General features: G+C 41.2%; 1 long non-coding RNA gene across 1 annotated transcript in view; it reads left to right on the forward strand.

Annotated features, from left to right (window-relative positions):
* The first annotated feature begins 84 nt into the window (after positions 1-84).
* LOC122200170 overlaps positions 85-14,404 on the forward strand; it is a 38,090-nt gene continuing 23,770 nt past the window's right edge. The window contains exon 1 of the long non-coding RNA XR_006193742.1: positions 85-325. This is a non-coding gene — a long non-coding RNA (uncharacterized LOC122200170). The remainder of the gene's footprint in view (positions 326-14,404) is intronic.

Genomic DNA, 14,404 nt, shown 5'->3' on the forward strand with positions numbered 1-14,404 from the left:
AGCGGGCGCGAGTCCGGCAGGGTGCGAAGGGACGCCGCGCGCCGGGACCGTTGCGCATGCGCGCGGGGGCCCGTGAGCCCTTGCGAGCAGCCGCACCGGGGACCCCAGGACCCCAGGCCGGGGATGAGGGCGCTTTCGACCCGCACTGAATGGAAACGCGCGCGTTCGCTGCGATTTGACACTTGGTTTGAAGGGAAGACCTTGGTTTTCCTTCCTCGTTCCTAAACCGGTAAAACCGCCCTACTGGAATGACTCCTAGAGATCATCTCGGCCAACCACCTCGTTTTTATTAATGAAGCGACTGAGAAGACGGGAGGTGACGGAGGTGGGGCGCAGAGGCCAGGGGTGGTTAGCGGGAGTAGACTTTGGATTCGAGGGAACGGGGTTTGACCTGTGTGAACATGGGCACGTAACTGGGTTTCCTTGAGCTTTAGTTTTCCTCAGCTCCCTCGCAGGGTTGTGGGTCATAGGACCCACCTCCTCAATTTGTTTGGAAAAGCATGAAGGGGCGCCTGGGTGGCTCAGTGGGTTGAGCACTGGACTCTTGATTTTGGCTCAGGTCATGATCCCCGCGTTTTGTGATCAAGCCCCAAGCCTGCATAGGATTCTTTCTCTCCCTCTGCCCCTCTCCCCTGCTCTCTCTCTCTCCCCTCTCTCTCAAATAACAAAATAACATGAAAACACTAGCAAAGAGAGCCGAGCACACAGAAAGTGTTCAGTAAGTGCTAGCTTAAAGTCTGGTAATGCCAGAGTCCAGGGCTCTTGCCGCCGCGGCTCACTCTCAACAGCTCACCTATCTGGGGCGGCCCATTGTGAGTGAGCTGTTGGAGAAGGTCAGGGATTCCTCCGACCTCGCACCTAGTCTGGTTTTGAGCTAATGCCACAGGTGTCAGAGTTTGCGGAGGGGAGAGGCGGGTGGGAGGCAGGCTCAAATGCCTCAGCCCTGTCCCACCTCCGTCTTGCCGCCACCGGGCTCTCTTGACCAAGAAAAGAGTCCACATTCTTAGGAGAGAGGAACAAAATGAGAGGAATAATTAGCCTGAGCTTCCAGTGATAAGAGGGCACTTGGCAGGTGTTCTTGATGATTCTCTTCAGCTTTCCTCCCCTTTCTCAACTTGTCCTGTTTTTTCGTTTGAGGGAGAGAGAGAGAGCGCGAGCGAGCGAGAGCGCAAACACCAGCAGGGGAGAGGGGTGGAGGGAGAGAGTGCGAGCGAGCAAGAGACGCCTAAGCAGGCTCCACATTTCGGGGCATAGACTGTTGAGGGGCCTGATCCAGGACCCTGAGATCGTGACCCGAGCCAGAATCAAGAGCCGGAAGCTCAACCGGCTGAGCCACCCGGGCGCCCCTCAACTTGTACTTTTATAACTAATGAAAGTTCTCTTTACAACTCCGAATTGCGGGGGGGGGGGCGGGGGGGGGGATGCCGAGAGACATTCTCTGCATTAAAAAATAAGTACTGGGGATGCCTGGGTAGTGCAGTCGGTTGAGCGACGACTTCGGCTCAGGTCATGATCTCACGGTGTGTGAGTTTGAGCCCTCCATGGGCCTTGCTGCTGTCAGCGCAGAGCCCGCTTGGGATCCTCTCAGCCCCCCTCTCTCTGCCCCTCCCCCACTCCCGCTCTCAAAGATAAGCATTAAAAAAACAATGAAAAGAAACACTTGCACCTTTCCTTTTTCCTGCATTGGTGCCTGATGAAGAATTTAGAGTAAATTAAAACTAGTCGCTGCTGTCCAAAGGGGTAGCTTTTAAATCAGTCCTGTGAGTGTAACCCTTTCATTGCTCCCCTTTACTGAAAGTCACTTGAGAATGTGAATATATTTTGTTTACTGCTCTGCTGATAATTCACTGTCATTAGCAAGAGCCATGTAGAAAACTTAGTCTTTTGAACTTTGATTAGAAATTTTAATATTATATATTGTCTTTTAAAAAGATTTGGGGCATCATTTCAATTAGAACGAGAGCAGAAGAAAACCAATGACTTGTAATTGAGTATTTCACATCACATAAATCAATCTCTATATTCAGAAACAAAAATCTCAAATTACCCTAATTCCTTCAGCAAAATCGTCTGTTGATATGGGTGACAGAGGTGCATCTTGCAAACCCAGATCTTAAAATTCCAATTCCCAAGACCAGTATCTTTGTGAAAAAGAATGACTTACACGGATTGAGAATATAAATTAGTATTGGATTATAACTCAAAGTATAAACTGAATATCCATGAAGTTATACTTATATACATAAATAATTGAATAAGGAGTCTAAGCATAGCTCTTTGCTTGTTAAGTGTGGGCTATGCATATTGACTTACTTTCAAAGAGAATATACTATGGAAAGGTGTGGTGGGGGGAAGATGAGAAAGAGAAACTTTGCAGTGGAGAAACTTGACAAACACTATCTCAGCTAAAGGATCAAGGTTAACATCAACAGTGATGTCATGTTGACAGTATGTACCCTTGATAGGACGTAATGAGAATGGCCCGTAATGAGAATGGTTTTCCTTTCCAAAACACATAACCCCAATATAATCATGAGAAAAACATTAGAGAAATCCCAGCTGAGGGCTATTCTACAAAATGCCCCTACCAGTGTCCCTCAAATTGCTGAAGTTATAAAAAGAGAAGTCTGAGAAACTGTCACAGCCAAGAGGAGCCTAAGGAGATATGATGACTAAATGTAATGTATTGTCTTGGGATGCCTGGCTGACTCAGTTGGAGGAGCATGCGACTCTTGATCTTGGGGTTGTGAGTTTGAGCCCCAAGTTGGGGGTAGAGATTAAATGCACGCAAAAAAAATAATAAATAAAGGTGCCTGACTGGCTTAGTTGGTAGAGCATCTGACTCTTGATCTCAGGGTTGTGAGTTCAAGCCCTACATTGGGCGTGGAGCCTACTTAAAAAAATTTTAAAGAAAATTTAAATAAACAAACAAATGTAGTTTCATGGATGGGCTCTTTGGACAGCTAAAGGACGTTAGATAAAAACTAAGGAAATCTGAATAACATTGGGACTTTAGTTAATAGTAACATATTAATATTGGTTCATTAAGTATGACATATTCCATAGTAATGTAAGATGTTAATAATAGGGAAAACTGTGGAGTGCCTGGGTGGCTCAGTCAATTAAGCATTGGACTCTTGATCTGAGCTCAGGTCATGATATCACGGTTTGTAAGATTGAGCCCAGCCCGCATCAGGCTCTGCACTGACAGTGACAGTGTGGAGCCTGCTAAGTATTCTCTGTCTCTCCCTTTCTCTCTGCCCTTCCCTTCCTCTCTCTCTCTCTCTCTCTCTCTCTCTCTCTCTCTCTCTCAAAATAAATCAACTTAAAAAACAAAAGCACAAACAAAAAAAACAAAATAATAGGGAAAACTGTGTGGGGCATATAACTTTCTGCGGTCGCAACTTTTCTGTAAATCTACAACTATTTTTGTTTTTTAATCTATAACTAAAATTAGTTTGCTAAAAATAAAATATCACATAGCATCGGAGTTGCTGTTAAAATTTTTTTTTTTTTTTTAGTAGAATTGGAACACCAGGTGGTTTCAACAGAGCCTGAGTTGGCCCCGGTGATTCTGGCAATGACAAGAGATGGTGAAAATTACCACAACTATTTAGGAAGAAAAGCTTCAGCACAAGATCTCAGTTGCCTTGGGGCAGTCCTGTGTGGGCACCAGCAACTGCTGAGTTCTTTGGGCAGCTATCAGAGGCCTATCTGCCCTTGAAGCCTCAACAGAATAAGAGGGGTTTCTACAGAGAGCCAGAGCTGGGGCAGTCAGGAAGAAAATGGCAGTGAAGACAACTGTTCTGGAGGGGCACTTGGGACTTCACAAAACCATTTGGGAGAAAATAAGGAAGTTTGGCTTTCCTGCAGAATGAATGGAAGCAGAGGCAACCAATTACTCTTTCGCAACTGTTGTTGCAGTCCCTTATTTACTGTGAAGGACGCTGTTGCCTGAAAAACAGGTCTACAAACTAAGAGGACTTATTGCTAAGGTATCTGTGAAGCTCTTTAAAATCTGTTAAATATAAAAATTTATAAAACATGCACACACACACCCCCACACTCCCCAAATGCAATTTAACTACCTGAGTCAGAGTGTATTTTTTTTTTAATATAAAAGTTAAAACTAAGTACACAGATGCCAGAAGTCCCTTTCATTACACCTCATCTATTAGAAATATAAACCTCAACCAACTTGTTTTTCACCTTCCTTTTGTCGTTAATGATGGGACTGGTGATTTTGAATGTATGCCTAAATTTTTGTTTTAGAATTTAACTGGACAAATCTGATTTCTTGCCAGGTTTATCAACTCTTTGAGTTCTAGTTACGGAGCTACCTCTTTCTGAATTTCACTCCACCTAACTTCCTTTTTACTGTTCCATTTCTGATGCTCAACTGGCTATTTCATCTTTACTCAACCTTTCTTACAGTGTGTACTATGACTGGCTCTTTTATGTTAAAAGTGAGATTTGCATTTTTTAGTAGGATAACTCTTCTCATCTCTAGATGCAGAACAAAATCTAACTGGATCTGTCAAGAGACACCCTAGCCCCAGAACAAGACTTGTTCAATGAAGGTTATGGACAGAATGACTAATAGGCTTTTTATCACCATGGAGTCTTCATTCATTCAACAAGTATTTATTGAGCATTAGTTAGGTGCCAGCCAGTACACTAGGCACTGTAATAATAAATACTATCTCTTTATTCTTGGTGCTTAAGCTATTGAGAAAGACAGTATTAAACAATGTTTAAGTATTATGCATATTAAGATAGGGGAATATTCAGCTGTCATCTCTACAGTTATGGTTTTTCATCTTTTAGGTGGGGGAAATCATAGACTCCTTGCATTTGATCAATGTCATAGACCTTTGCCCTAGAAAACAAACATACCCTCAAAATCTTGCCAGTAATTTCAAGTTATTCATGTGTCCTTTTGAAGCCTTTCCATGCACTCTGGGTTTAGGATTCCTACCATAAATGAAAAACACTAAAATCAGATGAAACCAGAAGAAGCAGGAATCCTAAAATATATGAAGGGGAAGAGAGACAAAGTGCTGAGGAGTAAGAGCAGCAAGAATGAAAAATACGTTTCCACAGATTTATTTTAACATGTGTTATCTCCAGCCAACATACATAATTAATGCTTCCTGGAACAATCCCCTATGGAGGAACCAATGCCCCACCAAGTGAACCTTGCCCTCCCATACAAGAACACTTTAAGAAGCTACCAGCTCCTTCACCTTTATAGCAACATGATGAGTGGTAAGAGGTGCTACAAATCAAAACTAAGCAGGATAAGGGGGATGGACAGTTACTGGGACTTTGTGTGTTTGTGTTATTTTATATAGTTGTACAGACTATCAAGGAAGACTTCTCTGATAAAGTGATATTTGAGAAGAAAATTGTAGAATTAGGGGAGCAAACCATGTGATTTTCTAGGATAGCCGTTAGGGGAAAGGGAGCAGCAAAAGGGAGGAGGCCAGTGGGCAAAGCAGAGTGAGTAAGGTGAGAGAATGGTGGGAAATGGGGCCAGAGAGGGAGATGTATATGTGTCAGGTGTCCCAGGGTTGAGGTGAAAGGGTCAGGGGTAAGAGATAGAACCTGAGGGGACCAGAGTCTGAGGGGATCACAGAATGAACGCTATTAGCAATGGGAAAACTGCTCAGTGAAACCCAGCAGGTGTTTTGCATTGCAATACCCACAACAGCACAAATGCTGAAGTGGAGTGGTTAGCCATATTGGATAATGGAGAGAGGCTTATTGAGCTTTACCTTACCAAGGTGAGGGTCCATGTGTGTTAAATGTGGACACCCCCTCTGTGTGTGTGTTCGAGGGGGTGGGAATAGGGTGGAGCCCGGAAACTGAAAGAACAATGGGGAAAATACTTAGGGAAGTGGTCAGAAAACAGAAGGCTAGGATATCTTCAGTGGGAAGAGCTCAGAAATAGAGAAAAGGAAAAGGATCAGGAAAGAAGGGAAGGGAGTAAGGAATCAATACATGTCAAATGTCCACAATTTTCCAGGACCTTGACATATATATTTTAATTTGGCTTTAAAGCAATACTATGAGATGGGTGTTATTGTCCCCATCTTATAGATAAGAAAATTTCAGACCCAGAAAAATTAAGTAAATTGACAAGGCGATACACTACTAGTAAAGAGTAGGAGAGGCAACTTTATTATTTTGTCTTCAGTTATTACCTATTTTCTTATGTTGTTGTATTGATTCATTCCTAATAATATATTTGGAGAAACAAAATTATGTTACAATTAGGAAGACAACAAAAGTGCAAAGTATTAGGTATGGTTATAATTTTGCTTATTGGGCTCTCCTCACTGTTGGATTACACACCTGGCCTTACAAAATAATGCCACAAGATGGCAGCATCTTACTCATTGGTTTGGGGACCACTCAGGTTCCATGGATAACTGTTTCAATAAAAATATTGAATAAAAATTTTAGGATTGCTTGTTCTAGCTTCGAGGAGAATGCTGGTGCAATTTTGATTGGGATTGCAGTGAATGTGTAGATAGCTTTGGGTAGTATTGACATTTTAACAATATTTATTCTTCCAACCCATGAGCACGGAATGTTTTTCCATTTCTTTGTATCTTCAATTTCCTTCATAAGCTTTCTATAGATTTCAGCATACAGATCTTTTACATCGTTGGTTAGGTTTATTCCTAGGTATTTTATGCTTCTTGGTGCATTGTGAATGGGATCAGTTTCTTTATTTGTCTTTCTCTTGCTTCATTATTAGTGTATAAGAATGCAACTGATTTTTGTACATTGATTTTGTATCCTGCAACTTTACTGAATTCATGTATCAGTTCTAGGAGACTTTTGGTGGAGTCTATCGGGTTTTCCATGTATAATGTCATGTCATCTGCAAAAAGTGAAAGCTTAACTTTATCTTTGCCAATTTTGGTGGGAATGCAAACTGGTGCAGCCGCTCTGGGAAACAGTGTAGAGGTACCTCAAAAAATTAAAAATAGATCTACCCTATGACCCAGAAATAGCACTGCTAGGAATTTACCCAAGGGATACAGGAGTGCTGATGCATAGGGGCACTTTTACCCCAATGTTTATAGCAGCACTTTCAACAATAGCCAAATTATGGAAAGAGCCTAAATGTCCATCAACTGATGAATGGATAAAGAAATTGTGGTTTATATACACAATGGAATACTACGTGGCAATGAGAAAGAATGAAATGTGGCTTTTTGTAGCAATGTGGATGGAACTGGAGAGTGTCATGCTAACTGAAATAAGTGATACAGAGAAAGACAGATACCATATGTTTTCACTCTTATGTGGATCTTGAGAAACTTAACAGAAGTCCATGGGGGAGGGGAAGAAAAAAAAAAAAAAGAGGTTAGAGAGGTAGGGAGCCAAAGCATAAGAGACTCTTAAAAACTGAGAACAAACTGAGGGTTGATGGGGGGGGGGGGGGGGAGGAGGGGAGGGTGGGTGATGGGTATTGAGGAGGGCACCTTTTGGGATGAGCACTAGGTGTTGTCTGGAAACCAATTTGACAATAAATTTCATATTTAAAAAATATTGAATAAAAAGTAATGTATCAGTTATAGTCTGTGCTCAGACTATACTATCTTGCTATACCTGTCTTGCGCAGAAATACTTGTCGAGAAATAGTGTAAAACCTCCTAAGTTCACAGAAATACATCCATTCATAGGCATTAGGATCTTGACATTTGCCTCCAGGTAAGCAGAAATGATTTCCAATGTTGTGTGGGAGTTATGGGAAATGGTAGAATGTAGTCCATCAGATTTCCACCTGGGACATCAGAGAAATATGTGTTAAAATTCTAGCTTTGACTCTTAGCTGCATGGTATTGGGAAAACAAAAATCTTTCTAGGGGTGCCTGGGTGGCTCCGTCAGTTAAGCAGCCAACCCTTGGTTTTGGCTCAGGTCATGATCTCACAGATTGTGGGTTCAAGCCCCACATGGGGCTCTGTGCTGACAGTGTAGAGTCTGCTTGGGATTCTCTCCCTGTCTCTCTCTGCCCCTCCCCAGCTTGTGCTCTCTCTCTCTCAAAATAAACATTTAAAAAATATCTTTCTAAACTTATTTCTTCATTTGTAAAATTTTTGCTCCTTAGATTTATTGTGAATTTCAAATAGCACATAAAAAGCTCTTGGTGAGTGTTTGACACTTAGCACTTAACGTATAGTAGCCATTATATATTAATTATTTATATAATAATTATTTATTGTTTTTCTCTATCTTTCTAGTGTTAGAAGTATAAGACACCTTAAAAACTACGTAGTGTTTTTTAAAATTTTAGAAAGTGCGAGTGGGAAAGTGGGGCAGGGAGAGATAAAGAGAATCTTAAGCAGGCTCCACGCTGAGCTTGATCCCATGACTCTGAGATCATGACCTGAGCTGAAATGAAAAGTTAGACACTCAGCTGACTGAGCCACCGAGGCACCCCCCCCACACACACACAATTATGTAGTTTTGAAACCATCATAGAAACGTAAAGATGGATGGAAATTAAAATGAACACACTAGTGTTTCAGCAAGGCTTGACTTAAAACAACAAATTTTTGTCTCCCTCTTTCTTGAAGCCTCCCCCTTCCCTTCACTTGTTTTTCTGTAGAATCCTTTGTTCCAGGAATGTGGTGTCGATATTGACATCTTGCTGACCTCAGTGTATACTCAGTAAAGAGACTGGGATGGTGGGTGCCAGTGCTAGTCATGCGACCACCTCGAAGACATGATGGCACGGCTGATAGCATGTACCAGATTCCACCCAGATCCTGTATTTTCCTATTAAACCCCTCAGCCTTTTACCGCAGTCAAGCTTACAGTCTCGAAGGCATTAGCGTCCTGCAGCCTCATTTGCCTGACAAAGAAATAAACTGTCTTCCTTTTTTATACCCAAACTCTGTGTTTCATATTTCAGCTCCAGAGCACAGAGGTTGGTTTTTGACAACTGTCTAATGGTTCTCGACCTTGTGTGCATATTGGAATCATCTGGGGAACTTTAAAAAAATCTGTCTGTAAATTAGAGGCATCACATTTCCTGATTTCAAAATATATTTAGAAGCTACAGTAATTAAAATAATATGGTATTGACATAGAGACAGACAAATAGACCAGTGGAACAGAATAGAGAGCCAGAAGTAAACCCACGGATATACTACCAACTGATCTCTAGTAAGGGTGCTGAGATTATACAATGTGGAAAGGACAGTCTCTTCAACAAATGTTATTGGAAAACTGCATATCCACATTCAAAAGAATGAAATTGGATCCTTACCTTGTACCATACACAACAATCAACTCAAAATGGATTAAAGACTTAGATATAGGACCTGAAACAGTGAAACTCCTAGAAGAAAACATAGGGGAAGAGCTTCTTGACGCTGGTCTTGGCAATGATTTCTTGGATATGACACCAAAAACATAAGCTTCAAAAGCAAACATAAATGAGTGAGATCATAACAAATTAAAAAGCTTGTGCACAGAAAAGGAAACAATCAAAGGTGAAAGGCAAAGTACAGAACAGGAGAAAATATTTGCAAACCATTTATCTAATAGGGGGTTAACATCCAAAATACACAAGGAACTCTTAAACCTGATAGCAACAAACAAACAAACAAACAAAAAACAAGTAGCCCAATTAAAAAGTGGGCAAAGGACTTGAAAAGACATTTCTCCAAAGAATAAATACAAATGGCCACCAGGTACATAAAGAAGTGCTCAACATCACTAATCATAAGGGAAATGCAAATCAAAACCACAATAAGGTACTACCTCACACCTGTTAGGATGTCTATTACAAAAACAAACAGATGAAAGGTAAGTATTGATAAAGCTAAATGAAAAATCGGAAGTCCTGTACATTGTTGGTGGGAATGTAAAATGATTCAGCCTCTGTGGAAAATAGTATGGAGATTCCTCAAAAAATAAAAATAGAACTACCGTATGACCCACAAATTCCACTTTTGGTATATATCCAAAATAATTGAAATCAAGATTCTCAAAAAGATATTTGCACTCCCACGTTCATTGCAACATTATTCACAATAGCCAAATGTCCATCAGCAGATGAATGGATAAAGAAAATGTGGTATATACATACAATGGAATATTATTCAGCCTTAAAAAAGAAGGAAATCCTACTATTTGTGACAACATGGATGAACTTGGAGGACATTATAAGTGAAATAAACCAGTCTCAGAAGGACAAATACTGTATGATTTCCCCTTTTATAAGTATCTAGTATCTAAACTAGTCAAATGTTTGGAGGCAAAGAATAGAGTGGTGGTTGCCAGGGGCTAGGGGAGAGGGAAATGGGGAGTCGTTAAGTGGTGTAAGGTTTCAGTTACGCTAACTGAATAACTCTACTGATCTGTTGTACAACATAGTGCATAGTTAATAGCATAGTATTGCACATTTAAAAATGTTAAGAGGGTAGATCTCATGTTAAGTGTTTTTGCCACACACAAAAATGGGACACTAACTTTTGAAGGTGATGGATGTGTTCATTACCTTGATGGTGGTGATAATGTCATGGTTGTACGTATATGGCCAAACTCATCAAATTGTCAGCATTAAATATGTAAATAATTATATCTCAATAAAGTTTAAAAATATATATATATCTGCTGTCTGGAGGTCCAGCACCAGAAATTCTGATTTAGTTGGTCTGGGGTGCAGCATGGTCATTAGAAGTTTTAAAAACTCTCTGGATGATTCCAATATGCAGCCAAGGTAAAGAAATACTTCGCTAGAGCAATATCCTCACTGTAAAGATGGGAAAGAGGCCCTGAGAAAGGAAATGACTTGCCTGTTGATATGAGATCAAGAACTCAAACCAGGGTCCTCTTGAGCACATAACACTGCTTCAGAGTCACTTCCTGTGCTTCCACACAAACACTGCCCCAAATTGTCTCATGTCATATTCCCTGAACACATCGGGTCCACCCCGTGTCAAAATCCACAGCAATACAAGCTGCCACTGGAGTGCTTATTGTGTGCCAGACACTGAACAAACCAAATTCTATGTGTTATGTGTAATCCATACAGCAAGCTTTCAAGGAAGGCATGAGTGTCCTCATTGGAAGAGGACGAGGCTGGGGGCACCTGGGTGGCTCAGTCGGTTAAGCGTCCGACTTTGGCTCAGGTCATGATCTCACAGTTCATGAGTTCAAGCCCCACATTGGACTCTGTGCTGACAGCTCAGAGCCTGGAGCCTGTTTCAGATTCTGTGTCTCCCTCTCTCTCTCTGACCCTCCCCCATTCATGGTCTGTCTCTCTCTGTCTCAAAAATAAATAAACGTTAAAAAAAAATTAAAAAAAAAAAAAAAGAGGACAAGGCTGATGTTCAAAGACTTGAAGAAACTAGCTGAAAGTCACAGCTAGTGAAAAAAAGCCAGGATTTGATTCAGGTCCACTGGACTTCAAATCTCTTTCACTACACTCACTGCCACTGTTCCCCCAACCCCTTACCTTCCTGGGTTATTTCTTCCCCAAGAACCAGCTCTAGTTTCACTCCATCTACAAAAGCCCTTCCACCCCATACCACAGGGATCTTTATATTTATCCAGCTTTCATGGCACTAATCACCCACATTAGCTACTTGGAAGGGTCTATCTCACATGGTAATTTCTTGTGTCATGTATATGATCTGTTTCCTTCTCCAAGAGTCTGAGAAGGAGAGGGACTTTCCTCCAACTGTGTTTCTGTCCTGGTCCTGTAGCTGTGTCGAGATACAGTGACTGCAAGATCATAATAGTATCTAGTCCTTTTTGAGACTCTTCCACTGAGAGTATCTGCAGAAGGGGAACACCTATAGGCCCAAGTAGAGTTGAAAATTTGAACTGAGAAAGAATGGAATTTTCCTCAGGTTTGGATTTATAGCAACATTTACAAGTAAGCCTCTAGGTGTCAGTAGAAAGCCTAGTTTTAAGAGTGTGAGAGTCCAATGAAACCAAAATCTTCAGGCTAGGAGTTTTTCTCATTGTAACCATGAAGCTAAAGCTAGAATTCCCTCTGCAACATAACAACATGGAAGCAACATTCCTCTCAGCCCAGGGGTCAGTATAATAAGTCAGCCTCTTCCATGTTTGGACAGCTTTACTGGCATGCTGTTCTTGGTTTTATGTGAAACTCTGCTTCCTTGTAACTTCCACCTACTGTCCAAGGAAATTAAGTGGCAACAGCCCATGCACTGCACCTGGACCCAGGCATGTGGAAGGCCTGTTACAGCTGAGTCAGGCCTTCCACAAAGATTGATTACTCTAGGATGTTGCTGGCACCAGTGGGAGCCTTGCTGCTCTGGGCTAAGCATTATCCACCCTCAGAGCATACGGAAGGAGGCAAGAGAGCAACACACCTCTGGCAGGTTGTTATTCTCAACCAGGTTGCTATCATCTCTGCTAGACCCAGAGATGGAGAGAGTGACTCTTTCTAGCAAAGTCCAAAGACCTGGAAGGAAAGAAAAGCCCCCTTTTTACTCTGTTCTTCCCAAGGGCTCTTCTCCAATAGCCTGGTCTTTGCTTAGTCAAACCCATTCTTTCTCCTCAAAAAAGTAGAGATTATCGCTGTACTTTCTGGTCCCAGCTGTATTCCTGAGAAATATATAGAACAAATCCAGTGTCTCTTCTAGGCATCTGAAGACAAAGATTAAGGCAGCCAACCAGCCAGCCACACATCCATCCATCCACCCACCCACCCATCCATCCATCCATCCATTAAACATATCTTTACTGGGAGCTTACTATGTGTTGGGTATTTAGTATCCTAGTAGGCAATTAATAAGTGGCAAATGGTATAATTAAAAATCTGATGGTTAACTCAGTCACAAGTAAATCCACTTTTATATGGTGGATTTTTGAAAAGGGAATGGAGAGATAAGGGAATTAGCATTTACTGAATATGAACTACCTACCATGGCGTAAACTGCTTGCTTTACAATGCTCTATATTATTAGAGACCTCCCACCATCTTTTGAGGTGGGTTATCTACATTTCCATTTTAAACAGGAGGAAGCTAAGGCTTAGAAAGCTTAAGTAACTTGACCAAGGAACTACAGCTAGTAAGTGGTGGGCTGGAGTTTGAATACTGAGCTCTCTAACTACAAAACCACCACACTGTGGGCCTCACACGGGAATCCTTAGGACAGTTGAAGCAACATCACGGTCGCTTCAGGCCATGTGTCTGAAATGAACACTTTTATTTTATCATTCTATTTTTAAAGTAATGCCCAACTCAGGGTGTGAAATCATGACCCTGAGATCAAGAGTCTCATGCTCTAGGGACTGAGCCAGCCAGGCGCCCCTGAACACTGTTTTAAATTAAATTAAATTTTCTTTTCAAGCTTTCAAACCTAAACCCCTCATTCTCTCTGCTGTATTTTTTAAATTAAGTTTACAAAGTGACTGCTTTGTTATTGTTTTCTATAGAAGTCAAATTTCCTGTCAATACTTTTCCATTATAAACTTGGACACATGACAAAGTATATGGAAATCAATAGCAGTAATTTGGGCATTCATCAGTTTCCCTCTAGAATTAGTTCTTTGATTATACTTCTTTTAATGGATAAATCATTGTGATCATATGAAAGAAAATTTTTAAGAAAATAAAAAAAGATTACCCCAAATCTCATATCCTAATACAACTACTTCCATTCTAATTCATACCCATATGTGTGTGTGTGTGTGTGTGTGTGTGTTTCAATTGTAAGTCCTTAATAAATGTAGGCTATTATAACTCCAGATGTTATATATATATATATATATTTTTTTTTTTTTCTTCACTCAACCTTACTTAGAATCATTTACCCATGTTTCTTTTTTTTTTTTTTTTTTAATTTATTTATTTTTGGGACAGAGAGAGACAGAGCATGAACGGGGGAGGGGCAGAGAGAGAGGGAGACACAGAATCGGAAACAGGCTCCGAGCCATCAGCCCAGAGCCTGACGCGGGGCTCGAACTCACGGACCGCGAGATCGTGACCTGGCTGAAGTCGGACGCTTAACCGACTGCGCCACCCAGGCGCCCCATTTACCCATGTTTCTATGTAGTTTTCCTAATGGTCCCATTTAATAGCTGTCTAATAGTTTATCAAATTTCAGTCTATTTTTAAGGCCTTTAAAAAATGTTTTTAATGTTTATTTTTGAGAGAGAGAGAGAAAGACAGACAGAACATGAGCAGGGGAGGGGCAGAGAGAGAGGGAGACGCAGAATTGAAGAGGCTCCAGACTCTGAGCTATCAGCACAGAGCCCTACGTGAGGCTCAAATTCACAAACCGTGAGATCATGACCTGAGCCACCCAGGCACACCAATTTTAAGGCCTTTAGAAATGAAGTTCAGGGATTACTAACAAGATATATTCTCTCTCTCTTTAATTCATTATTAAAGCAATC

Source organism: Panthera leo, chromosome D1 (genome assembly GCF_018350215.1).
Source record: "Panthera leo isolate Ple1 chromosome D1, P.leo_Ple1_pat1.1, whole genome shotgun sequence".
Classification (NCBI taxonomy): Eukaryota; Metazoa; Chordata; class Mammalia; order Carnivora; family Felidae; genus Panthera; species Panthera leo.